The sequence below is a fragment of the Schistocerca americana genome, chromosome 4, assembly GCF_021461395.2.
Source record: "Schistocerca americana isolate TAMUIC-IGC-003095 chromosome 4, iqSchAmer2.1, whole genome shotgun sequence".
Lineage (NCBI taxonomy): Eukaryota > Metazoa > Arthropoda > Insecta > Orthoptera > Acrididae > Schistocerca > Schistocerca americana.
This window is the reverse complement of record NC_060122.1, coordinates 398,346,118-398,359,858: the sequence shown is the minus strand read 5'-3', so window position 1 is coordinate 398,359,858 and position 13,741 is coordinate 398,346,118.

The following is a 13,741-nucleotide window of genomic DNA, read 5'->3' as shown; positions in this document are numbered from 1 at the left end:
TGAGAGGGAAGACATTACACTGCAACAAATGTATTTAACATCAATGCACCTCTTATAAGCCAGCTTCTATTTAAAAAATGCATCATGACGATGATGAGAAACAGTCCTGATTCCACAAAAAGGTGCAGCCCATTTTCTTTTAGTTTTATGAGCAAAATCGATATAGTTTGAGAGCATTCATCATGTTAAAATTATAAATTGTTGTGCACGAGGGCATTACATTCTTTTCAGATGGCTGAATTATCACTATAGAACGGCATCTATGCAGTCATTCTTTTACGTTTGACTGCTAGATACAATTCACAACTCTCTCTCTCTCTGTCCCTCCACCTCCCATTATTCTGTGACATCCAACAACATTAAAAAAAAAAAAATGCAGCACTGTCGCTGATTACATATGACAAAACTGCAGAGGTCGGAGCTCTATAGCGATACATGTGACAGATGTATTAACTTCTCTCACATCTACTCTTCATGTCCACCCTGCATAAAATCGAAAAAACTTCCACTATTTTGCTACGAAAGCCACCGATCACTGAAGGATGTCCTCATTATTTCGAAATTTTCATCGGAGTAAAGAAAAAGTGAGAATTTAAACTCCCGAAGGAAAAAAAAATCATACGATCTGACGAAACGTCTAGTGATTTTTTTCAGTTTTATGGACAAAATTACATGGTTCGAGAGCGTCCTTGGCATTCAGTTTAGCCTCCATCAACAAATTGTCATGCACGTGCATATTGCAGACTTTTCAGCCACGTGAAATAACATTACAGAATACAACCTTTAAAACTATCTGCTCACATGTCGGAAAAACACAACCATTTTACATTCAGCAACAAGAAGCTGTAATTGAAGACGATATTGTTGTTTTGTGCACAATGGCACGTCCTGTGTTTCCTGCACAATGGTATATCGTGCTAGGGTGTACGAAATGTAAAAAGAATATCGTTAGGGGTCTTGTGATAGAACCTCCTAACGTCATCCAGTAGAGAACCCATAAGATTCCACCAACACATCGAAAACAAAATACCGTCTGCTTCCAGACATCTCACTGTTTTACTCTATAGCTCGCCTCTACCGACCTGTTTGTAATGTTTCTGTCACCCAGTAGACCGTCATTCATAACAGCATATTCTTGTGCCGTAGTTTCGTAAGCAATTTTGTCATAGCCTGTTTCACGCAGTCTTCTCACATGTCGGGAAGAAAACGATCATGTCTAGGTTTCACAATAAGTCATGATTCAAGTGGTGGTTACTTTACAGTTAGAGGTTATGAAGTAAGAAATAACGGAACACTTGCGGTGAAACATATTTTTAAACACGCAATCGTGACGATAATAATAAAAACATTCATGACTCCATGAGAATAGATACAGGCAATTACTATTAGTTTGTCGAACAAAGTCAGTGTATTTTGAGAGCATTCTGCACATTCAAATTACAAAGTGTCATGCAAGAGGGCATTACATTCATTTCAGACATATGAAATACCGATACAGTAATGTATTACGTCCGAGAGCACTCATCATTATCAGAGTAGGTTAAAAAAATAAACTACAAACTATCGCATCCGAACTTTAACCAGTCACCGAATCCCTGTAACAGAACCTCTTAACATCACCCTATAAGATTTTACCAAATCTCTCTCTTCCGATATACTGAAAAACAAATACTATCTGTGTGTTGACATCCTGCAGGTGGCTACACTGGAGTAGGTGGCGAGTGATCGAAGTCGCTTGCACAGACCCATGTAAGGTTTTTGTCGCCTATACTGGAAGAAGACCGTATCCCACACATAATCAATCACAAGACATTGATACATTGATACATTGTTTTCCTGCTGTAAAACATCCAAGCTGTGCAGCTTTGCATACAGTCATAAATTTTGTTTTTCTACCATGACTTCGAGGTCTATATCAGTTTGCTAAACGAACTTTAACACGTTTCGATCCATTGGATCTCATAGAAAGTTGAACACTGTATGCTGCTCACACAACATACAGGATGTTAGAAATAAAACACAGAGGCGATGTTTCTTATCGATGAGAATGTGGCAGATCCATAATAAATGGAAACTGGAAGAGTTTTGGGTATTGTAGAGCAGTTGCAAACAGCTGTTCGAAGGTGATGACCTATACATTTAATCCCATCTCCCAAAGTGGTTGGGTAGCAGATATCTCGGTGCTCCATTTCGAAGAGACCAAGAGTATCGTTTCCTCATTTTGCAGTCATGTACATGATCACTTTTCTGGTGTTGGCCAACCCCAGGGCTGGCTGATGCCTATCAACAACTAGAGAGAGGTTCAAGAGAGCTTGGCCTGGTAGTCAATGTCTAAAAGACAAAACATGTGACAGTGACCAACCAGCGAAACCTATCAAATCTCAGGATAGCCGACAAGGAGTTTGAAAGGGTGAGAGACTTCAAGCTAGACAGGGATAAATGACATCAGCAGTGAGGTTAAAGGCCAACGGCCTTACCGCAGTGGTAACACCGGTTTCCCTCAGATCATCGAATTTAAGCGCTGTCGGGCTGGGCTAGCCCTTGGATGGGTGACCATCCGGTCTGCCGAGCGCTGTTGGCAAGCGGGGTGCACTCAGCCCTTGTGAGGCAAACTGAGGAGGTACTTGATTGAGAAGTGGCGGCTCCGATCCCGGGAACTGACATACGGCAGGGAGAGCAGTGTGCTGATCACATGCCCCTCTATGTCCGCATCCAATGACGCCTGTGGGCTGAGGATGACACGGCTGCCGGTCGGTGTCGTTGGGCCTCCATGGCCTGTTTGAGAGGAGTTAAGTGAGGTGAAAGCTAAAATATCAGCAGGCAACAGATGTACTTTGCCACACTACCCATGCTTAGGAGCTCACTTCCATCACGAAAATCTAAAATATTCATTCACAAAAAAATTATGAGACCAGTTGTTATGTATGGTGCAGAGAAGTGGACCATGACTGCAAATGAGGAAAGGATCCTTAGCATTTGGGAGCGAAAGGTTCTGCGTAAAATATACTGCGCAATATACAATCAAGAAGGTTGGCGCATCTGTACGAATGCAGAATTAGAATAAATTTTTTAAGAACCTGACATTGTCACTACCATCAAAACAAGAAGACTGCAGTGGGAGGGACACGTGGTCAGAATGGAGAAATATAGAAGATGTAAGAAGATTTTTGATGGCAGGGCTGGAGGCAGACGACGGAAGGGACGTCCCAGGAAGAGATGGGTGTTCAGAAGTGAAGAAGACATAAAAAATCTGGGTGCCAGAGGACGGAGACGGAAAGCCATGGAACAGATAGAATGGCAGGATACTGCGAAGCACGCCAACGCCTTTCAAGAGCTATAGAGGAGTAAGTAAGTAAGTAAGAACATGTTTCCTCATTTTGCAGTCGTGTATATGATAACTTTTCTGGTGTTGACCATGCCCAGAAGGTGCTGTTCACAACATGCGCGGGGCAGTAGAAATAAAAAGATGTACTGTTATCTCACTGGTGAAAAAATACGTGGAAGGAATCGCAGCATATGGAAATAGGACAACTCTGCAACTTTGAGGAACAGCTCCAAACAACTGTTTGAAGGTGATGATATCTATATTTAATTCCATGTTCCACAGCGACAAGTAGCAGATGTCCAGTGTTCCGCCAACGCTCTCAAATAAGTGGTATCAGGCAATCATTATGTGGCAATCAACAGTATACCAGTGGGTGGATGGGATGGGAAAGATACCGTTGATATGGGGCGATGTAGTGTAATAAGCACCATAGTTGATAGCACGACCAGTTTTAGCAAATTTACGTTTTACCGAAATTTTAACGCTAGCCAATGACATAGCAGAATGCTTCCCAATTTCTGTATCATCGCCAAGCCATCCCTCCACTACTTTACAAATACCATATACTACACTGCAAATGAAGATAGGTGACTGTGCAATACGTCCATTGGGTCATATACACGACAGTATACCACACAGCGTCCTATACCGATGCAGTTAGATTATGTACTTATTTCTGGTGCGAAATTTATTATTACGACAGGGCATCTTTTCCTATGTAGATGGGAGTCACAGAGTATTTTCGCATTCGTATGATAAAGTCGGAGAGTGAAAGATCTCCCCGCATTGTCGTTGACCAATCCTCCCTGCAACACTATCGCAGATTTAATTTGCACCTGACCAGAAGTAGGACGGTACTATACCCGCTACATTTCACGTGTCATGAAGGAACTGAGCGAGCTGTTCAGCAAAGACTTTCCGCATGAGTCTTACCAACGGCGCACATCCAAGTGCACAAGATCTCTCCAGATGCACGCATGTCGAGAAGGTTAGCACCCATTATCAGTGTATAGTAGGCAAAAGAGTGTTGTTGTGATATAACGGATGGCTAAGGAGAAACGCGTGGTTTATGCAAGATGGAGCTCCAGACGGATGAAGTTTGAAACATGTTACGTAAATCAACTGCGCTATCTATTTTGAAGTGTTATTTCAGTGTCTGGTGTCAGTACCAAGAAGGTATCGGCAAAAGGAAAATGATCATAGACCATATACAGGTTACACGGTCCTGCACCTAAAAACGCTATACTGTTAAAGCCATAGGGTTCCCAAAAAATTAACCGTGCGGAATGCAACACTCTTAATACTCTAAAGCAGGACATATGTGTCCAACATCTGACATACAACCATCTTGGAAGTTTTCTACGCCAATCACTACGGTGATAAACTTCAAGGTGGGGAAAACTACTTCCTTCTACACTATTCTGGTGTCCTAGGAAGTGACCGAGCAAATCCTCGCTGTGAAGGTATCGTCGGCGTATATCTTCCACTTGAAGTTTGTATCAACCAACTAGAACGAAGTCTGGAGGCTGTTGTTCTGTCTGTTAGGAAGTTAACGGATTTTATATGTCTTTTTAAGTCGTTAATGGACGTACCCTCAATCATGTTTCTCCCGTCAGTCATGCTTAATAGTAGTAGTAGTGGTTTTGACGGATGCGGCCATGCTTCAATAGGAAATGGAGTGAGGAAAAATGACATGAATATTTCGATAGTTGGTACAGTGCTTTACCATCAACGCCCTGCTGCATGAAAATGCACTCAAAGAAACGGCAACTTCATACGAGGGAGTAAGCACCATGATCAGTAGCCAAAGGAGATGTAACGGTCTTACTGCCGTTTACAGTAGCATTATCACGGTCCTGGTAGCATTACTCTCGCACAAAGAAGTTCTGGTCTGATGTCAGGTAGTTTTGCTCATGTGCAGGATAAATATCAATTTCGTCGTAACATCATGTCTTTAAAGAACACCCTCCTCACACTATTAAGGCAGATATGTGTGGCATCAGTCCACTCTCCTACAGAAGACGCTAGGGAATTACTTACGTCTGTTAAACACACTGATTCCTCTTTAATATTAGCTTGTGAGAACCTTCCTTAATTCGGTAATATCTGCATGTGTTACACCACTGTCCTGGATTGGGATACATATTTTTCACTTGCTTTAATATAGCGTTTCAGTGCAATACATTGAAAGACTTGCACCCGGCGAACAGTCTACCCGACGGGAGGCCCTAGTCACACGACATTTACATTTAGTGCAATACATATATGGCTTTTGTTGACGTACGTGTCAGGAAAACTAACGTAGTTTACGAGGGAGGAGGGGGATGGGCATTAAAACTGAACGCAGATAGAACATACTTTTTAAGCTTTTCTCGGTCTTGAGTGTCCAGGTACCCGCAACTCACCTCAGTTACCCGGATTTCATGATATTTTTCTCTAAATTTATGTATTCTCAGTCATCTTAAGTAAATTTGGTAGGTTTATGCGATTTTACTTATTTCGTCGTATATCTCTCGATTTTACGTATTTCCCATTAATTTGTTGTAATTGTACCAGGTTTCCCTCAATTTTTGCCGATTTTACGTAATTTTTCATGTTTTTTCGATATTTTCCGTAAGTATCCGATCGTATTGCTGGCATACCCATGCGTTGTTTGATTTTATATGAGGATATTTGCGTGTCTTGTACAGCAGCCTACTAAATAGTTCTAAGAATTCCTCTCTTCCCAATGATCTACATGCATGTATTTTGGATAGGGAGGTCATGAAAAGTTTAGTACCACTCGCTTTGTACTAGATGAGGCTCAACGAGTGGTGCAGATGATAGATACGTTGGAAACTAGAAGTCTGGAAACAATTCCGTGTATTTCCAAGACACATCAGAGAGCTCGTCTGCTGGCTCTTGTAGTGATGAACTTAATGGAAACTTAAAGTCTGGAAACAGTTCTACATTCTCATTTGACTTCCAGTGTAGCGTATAGGGATCTGCAACAGGGAGTTGACATGTGTAAAGAGCTGATGTCTGTTGCTGCTCTGATGTTTTTCCGATAAGCATACGTTCTTACTGCTTACCAGATGAGCTTCGCTAATTTTGTTCATTCCTTCCAACTCTGATACATTACCACACCCGCGTCAGGGCATCTACAAACTGTAGATGTCGGGTCCATTTTTGCCCTAGTAATAAGTTATTCGTTAGCTGACAGTGTGTTGACAGCACTTAGCATCCTGGGCCACAAGACCTTCCCTCCTGCCTACCTACAGAGTGCATCTCCCCGGCCCCGGCAGCGTAATTTATGTACGGACAGTTAGTAATTTATGCATTCGAATCGCAACTGTCCGCCACTGACAGCGTTACACACATACACATACAGTCTGTGCAGGCGTATTGCCAACCGCGAAGTCTCGATCTGAACCACTTGTACGTTATTTTCTGCAGTGAAAATAGTGCAAATCTCTTCGCAAAACGGCTCTGTAGGGGATATAAGTACATTTAAACTCCTCCTGGCAAAGAGCGTAACATCTTCGATCCAAGTTATATTACCAATATTTCGTACAAGATTGTCTAGATTCTCCAGTAATAACAATAAAACATGTCGTCCTGATGCTGCTATCACACCTTTTATACTGTTAAAGATCCCAGATGACGACACATGATCGTCCCGTTTCCACTATTTTGTGTGTTAGAAGCCCGCTGGATGGAGGGAGACCATGCTTCATGAGTATTATTCTTATGTACAAGTATTATTCTTGTGTACGAGATAGAACAGCACATTAGTTGGATAGTATAGTGTAGCACTACATGTGGGATATGATTCAAAGGGGGATCCACCAGTGGAAGGAGTGGGTCAGGTTTATCAAGCCATTCATGACACATGCAGAGACACAGAAACACATAAAATAGAGCAAATGCACTGCATCCGAAAATATATTTTTGGAAGTGACTGGGTGCATTCAGTACAGTGGTATACTATACTATCTAACTAATGTGTTGTTCTATCTTCTAAAAGAATATAATTTCCGAAACGACAGACATACTTGTCATTGTTACCTTGAATGGTGACTTACCTATAGCTACTATGGCCTATCGTGATTACTCTACTTGAAAACTTTTGTTAAAGTTATAGATTATGTGGCCCCACTGACAGTCCCTGATCTCTAAACGTCACACAAACTGCAATAAACATTCTGGATGCAAAACACATTTTGGGCACATGGAAAGGTACGTACATGGATTTATCGTGAATTCATGATTATTATTCCACGTCGCTCAATTCAACCACTATACTTATTCCAAATACTGTCATTATTTAAAATTATGAAAGTGCAGAAGTTTCGCATGGGTCCCCTGGTCGATGATTAATATGTTTGTTGTTGATTTCATTTCGTGTAACCGTGTCTTCATCAGTGAATGGTATAAATGGAGGCAAATGACGGTTGTCATTTAACCAAAGACAAAATTCAAATCGTGTGACAGTGTCCCGAATGTGAAGACTGTGAAATGGGTACAAGTTCTCCAAATGTAATGTTCGCTATACACATGATCGTTGGACACTGATGCGTGCAGAAAGTTGACGTGTGCTGGTACCAAGACCATGGCGCACCATTTCAACAATGTGTTGCAGTTCCGAATGTTCAAATGTGTGTGAAAGCTAAGGTCATCAGTCCCTAAGCTTACACACTACTTAACCTAAATTATCCTAAGGACAAACACACACACCCATGCCCGAGGGAGGACTCGAACCTCCGCCGGGACCAGTTGCAGTTCCCCTATAGGTTGTTGAACTACACGCCCAGGAGAAAAATGGGAACCTGGAAGAATGCGCGTTTCAAGTAATGTACTGTAAAATCTGATACACAGTATACGATTATAAATTCGATATACCGGAGAGCGCCGATGGTGTTCCTCGACACCAGTATGAGCACTACCATCGCAGAAGCTGTAAACATACACCATATCCGCATATTCTTCATTATTGTAGGTGTATGACATTTTAGCCAGAGCGTTTACAAACAACAATTAACCGATGTTTCTCTCTTATACATTCTCAGTCTCTCGAACTACTTCAGTCACAACACGCCATGGGCAACAGGGCAGAAAGACATCTCGAGCAAATAGGTTGAAAGCAACGAGTAGGTTGGGCTGGAATAAAACTTCAAAGAGTTTGAGTGGGTAAGACACACAAGTGTGCATCTCTTGCCTAAAAAAAATGTGCATCAAATGTGTTCTATCTCGGGAACGATTCGGAGAAGGGTGTATGGCCATATGAAGCTTTTGTTTCAAAAGAGCCTTCTTGTCATATACTTGAATATTGACCATTCCTCCTGGGACACCCTGTATATGTAACCAGTTAAAATATTATTAACGATAGGAATGTCTGGAATTTGGTGTAAACAAGCTTGCTGGTTAGTGAACAGTTCGGAGGCACATCTGCTCTGCTGCGCAGTAGCTGTGGGAGACTGCTGGAACACGTTGCAGTAAATCGATAGCCAGCTGTAAATCACTTTCTCGTTTAGAACGCCTGTGCGCAGTACTTCCTTTAGGCTTGTAGTTTCGCACCCTTAGGCACAATATCACCATTGCAGGAGGGACTTTCTGCATTTGCGCTTGACTGACTTGCCAATAAAGCCGATTGTGATTTCTGTTGAAACAAACACCGCTACGTGTCGCATATACTGCTGCGACTCGTGGTTGATAGATAAAGTGAGTGTAACCCTTGTTTCGGTTGATGATTATAGACATGTGTTCCGTCTATGCATATGCGTGTTTCCCGTCGCTGTCCTTGTACATAATTACGGCTGTAGTCAAAGCGCTGCAGAATACCAACGGAAAAATACTCTGATCGGAGCACGAAAAGGCGAATATAGTCCTGTTTAAAAGACTGACTGAAAACTGGGTACCAGTTTCTTCATTCTACCTTTCAAAATCTTCCCAAAAAAATTCGCATGCGAATATATTCGCGCTCTTTTTAGCATATTACTCACCTCTCACTCCCACAACGTCCCCTAACTGTAACTCGCTCACACCCACTAATCCATTGCTGTGAAGTCGCTCTTACCCATCCACTCCCACTTGCCCATTCTCGCTCACTCATTCAGCCCTACTCATTCTCATTATTTCTTTGCCTCTCTGTCACCATCTCCTGCTCATTGCCCCAGTCTCGTTCGTTCTGTCTTACTACTACTGTCTTCTCTCACTGTAACTACATCTCTCTTGCTCTCTCTTACTGCTACTGTCTCATTCATTCCTTCCCAATGTTGCTGTCGCTTCTCATTGTTTCTCTCTCTCTTGCTCATTACCACTGTCATTGATTGTCTCTCATTATCACTGTCTCTCACCCACTTCCATTTCCCCCTTCTCATATTCCTCTCGCACTGGTACTGTCTGCTTCACTCTTTTTGTAGCACTGTTCTATCACTGTCAGCCATGTTCCATTGCCCCTGTGTCCCTCTGTTTCTCTCACGCTGCCAATGTCTCCTTCTATTTCCGCATAAAAAAGCTCGAATATGTTGGTATGCCAAAATTTTTGGGAAAATTTATAAAGATGCTGAAGAAGGTAGAATGAGGCAGCTGGTAACCCACTTTCCAGTCACCGTTTTTTAAACAGCAGCATATTCGCCTTTCTTCTGATTTTCCCCTTGTTTCCTTCTTTTCCCTGTCACAGCAGGGCATATCACTCACGTGGAAAGAACTTCGCTGTCAGTAAAACTGATAGTTTACTTACGTGAAACTGAGACAACGCAAAAACTAATTTTATACCCCAAACCTGATTTTTGTGTGCATAAAAATTTTGCATGTGCTTCAGTACAACAACATGGTGCTTTCAGACCCATTATGATGATAATGCAGGTACTTAACAGCATATTTATCTGTTTTCGCCTCGCACCTGATTTTACATGTATATTTTACGTGTACAATTAGCGTAACTTCGAATCTCTATATCAAAAAACATTGTTCAAATGGCTCTGAGCACTATGGGACTTAACTTCTGAGGTCATCAGTCACCTAGAACTTAGAACTACTTAAACCTAACTAACCTAAGGACATGTCACACATCCATGCCCGAGGCAGGATTGGAACCTGCGACCGTAGCGGTCACGTGGTTCCAGACTGTAGCGCCTAGAACCGCACGGCCACTCCGGCCGGCAATCTCTGTATCGCGGAAATGGATAAGGATATAAAAAATTTTCAATGTTGTTCGAGATATGGATCTCAGGAATATGTTGTGAAAATTATATCCATTTGCGGCTAGATTTTGGTACCCAGAATCCATATTTTTTGAGTGTTTCTCGATAGCTGATAAATATTATTGAAAGTGGGAAGATAGCGCTTCTTGATAAAATCATTGAGAATATAGCGCTAAAATTTGACTGATTTACTGAAGTTATTTATGATGTAGATTTCGCCTCACACTGGATATTATGTGCATATTTTCGTTTTTGTATAATTTAATTTCGAGCATCTGTATTCCGCAAACGGATAAAGATATCAATAAAATTTTCAAGACTGTTTGAGATCGAATTTTAGTAATATATCGTTAATATTGTAACCATTTGATGTGCATTGGCGTCTTGGAATTCGTGCTGAGATTTTGCTAAAAAAATGGTAAAACAAATACGTTTTTTAGGGTTCCCTAAGGAACTGCACATGAGATAATAAATTTGAACCCCTGTATCTCTAAAACGAATAAAGATATCAGTAATCTTCTCAAGGATGTTTGAGACGAGGATCTTAGGAATGTATCATCAAAAATATCAACCAGTTTCTGTTCATAGCCGTCTTGAAATGCGCGGCTCGCATTTGGTATGAAAAAATGGTAGAAAAAACATTTTAGTGGGATTTTCTAAGAAATAATGGTGCCTCCATAAGCCATTAAAGGACCACTGCAGTCCACGTCAAATTCAAAAAGACCCAAACGATCTGCGCCTTTTGCCTAAGCAGACGAAATTGTGTAATGTTCACATTTTAACCCTGTACTGTAGGATAGTGACATTAAGATGATCCTTCTGTTTGGTGTACATATGGTCCCTAGGCCACAGGCTATCCAAAACAGCTTGACCCTACCTTCCTATCGCCATGAGCCCTGTCTGTAAGTGCAGCTCCCCCCGTCGGAGGTTCGAGTCCTCCCTCGGGCATGAGTGTGTGTGTTGTCCATAGCGTAAGTTAGTTTATGTTAGATTAAGTAGTGTGTAAGTATAGGGACTGATGATCTCAGCAGTTTGAACCCATAGGAACTTACCACAAATTTCCAAAACCGTGCCAGAAACCAATCACTCTTAGGACAAGCAAGAAATACGTTATGGTAATATCACTGAGATATCATTTAAATTAAGCAAGCCATTTCTTTCCTGAAGTTGTTCTGAGCAGAGAGATAAACAACAGTCTACTGTAGAAAACTGACATACATGTTAACCACCCAAGGCACTCCATGTTGGATGCAAATACACACTTTCCTACTTGGAAAGTAACAGAAGGTAATGATTCAAACATAAAAGATTGGTTATCGGTCGCTTCTGTGACCAAGTTCTGTCTTTTCTCACCCAATGCATCGATTAAAAATTGATAATTTTTTGTGAAGGCGTTTTATGAACTATTGAAATTATGGTGTGGGAGTGAGAATATTGAAGATCTAATGTGGATGGCTAGGTTTCCCAAAACTCAACATAATCTATTGTTATTTGAGCCTGCTTGACACTGAAATTGATTTCCTTTACTAATATGTTGGTTGTAAAGAGTAGTGGGGCAAAGTGAGTTTTGGCACAGATCTAATTTATTCTAGATGGCAGACTCTACCCCCCCCCCCCCCTCCGCTGCCCGCTGCTCCTTGTGTATATGTGGCACCATCACAATGATTATGTGTTGGAAATTGGTGGAAAAAGCTGAGCCCCTCCCTCCCCACCTCCTCTGGAGAACAGGGTGGAAAACGCCCAGTCTGATCTGAGCTGTTCGACTGGAAGGATCACATGATACGAAATTGAAATGAAAATAAAAATTCGAATTGTGCGGGTTGGATCTCTTTACTTGGCGGTAAAAGCTCACCATTCTCTGCTTTTGGAAGATGTGAGTGTTGTAAAATACTTTAAAAAATTATCAACCTGTCAAAAAGTAAATAAATATGCAAACAGATCGCATTTTTCCGATCGCACTTGCGATACCACCACGAAATTGGCATCAATATCAACCACCACAAGTAATTACACTGATGCAGATCGCGTTAAACATATCTGACAAAACAGAGGTCTTTTTGATGGTAAATTATACATATCATCAAAAAACCATAACTTAAAACATCGTCGCAGGTACAAGAAACACTCACCACACATAATTACACTGCTGGAGATTGCAATCATGTCTTGTTCTAATTACCTTGATACTAATTGGTGAGAATAATGTCTCACAAAAGAACCAACTCTATACAGATCCAAAAACGTTGCTAATAAAGATCTGTACATACTGCCTAACATGCGCCGAAAATGGAATCTATAATGATGCCTACACCATCCTCTAACAGCTATGAATACATGTGCAGTGCTAGAAAACACCGTTACTGCACTGCACCAAATGCCAGGACTAGTGACAGCTCCAAGCAAAAACACCATTCCTGCACTGTGTCAGAACTACTAACAGGTTACTGCAGGGCTTCCTTCCACCTGCAGTAACTGCCAGGGGTCTGGTGGTGCAAGAGGCGATTGCCACCCATCCACCAGGTAGGTAATATTATTCTTAGGTGCTACATTGTGTGATGTACATTGGGCAGTTTTTTCTCCTCATTTGTAGAAGATAGAAGTGTTATCTTGTTCTAAGAAGAATATACACAACTTCCCCAGCTTCACTTTCCGTGCCCCACACCCCCAATTTTTTATTCCCCCCCCCCACACGCCCTCTAAAAAAGGCGGGAAAAACTGTGCTGTTGGTGTGGAAGGTGCAAGCATCATCCTGTAGGCGGATACCCCAGCTATGTACAAATAACGAACAGAAAATCATAAACATCTGTAAGTCCACCTACAGATCCAAACATGTTGCAAATATCGTGAAAAACTTCGTCTAAACTTCACCCATAGATCATGAACACATACCCAACATACTTCTAATAGCGTTCTATAGGACGTCACAGCTGTCCTTGAAGTTACTTGATTTGCAACAGTTCGTTGAGTCAGGTACTTACAAGCTACATGTGTCTCCCTATTTCCACTGGATGCTGCTTCAAGATCTTGGGAGGTTGTGCAGGCACTGTCTGCTAACAGCATCAAACAGAAACACTGTTACTGCACTGCACTGGGACTGCTGACGGAGTCCTGCACGTTGCAAACACACAACGCAAGTAGATCATGGAATACTCACCATTCCAGCCAGCCAGGTGAAGGGATGAGCTACATCACCAGAACGGGAAAATCCCAGTACGGGGAATTTGGACAACAC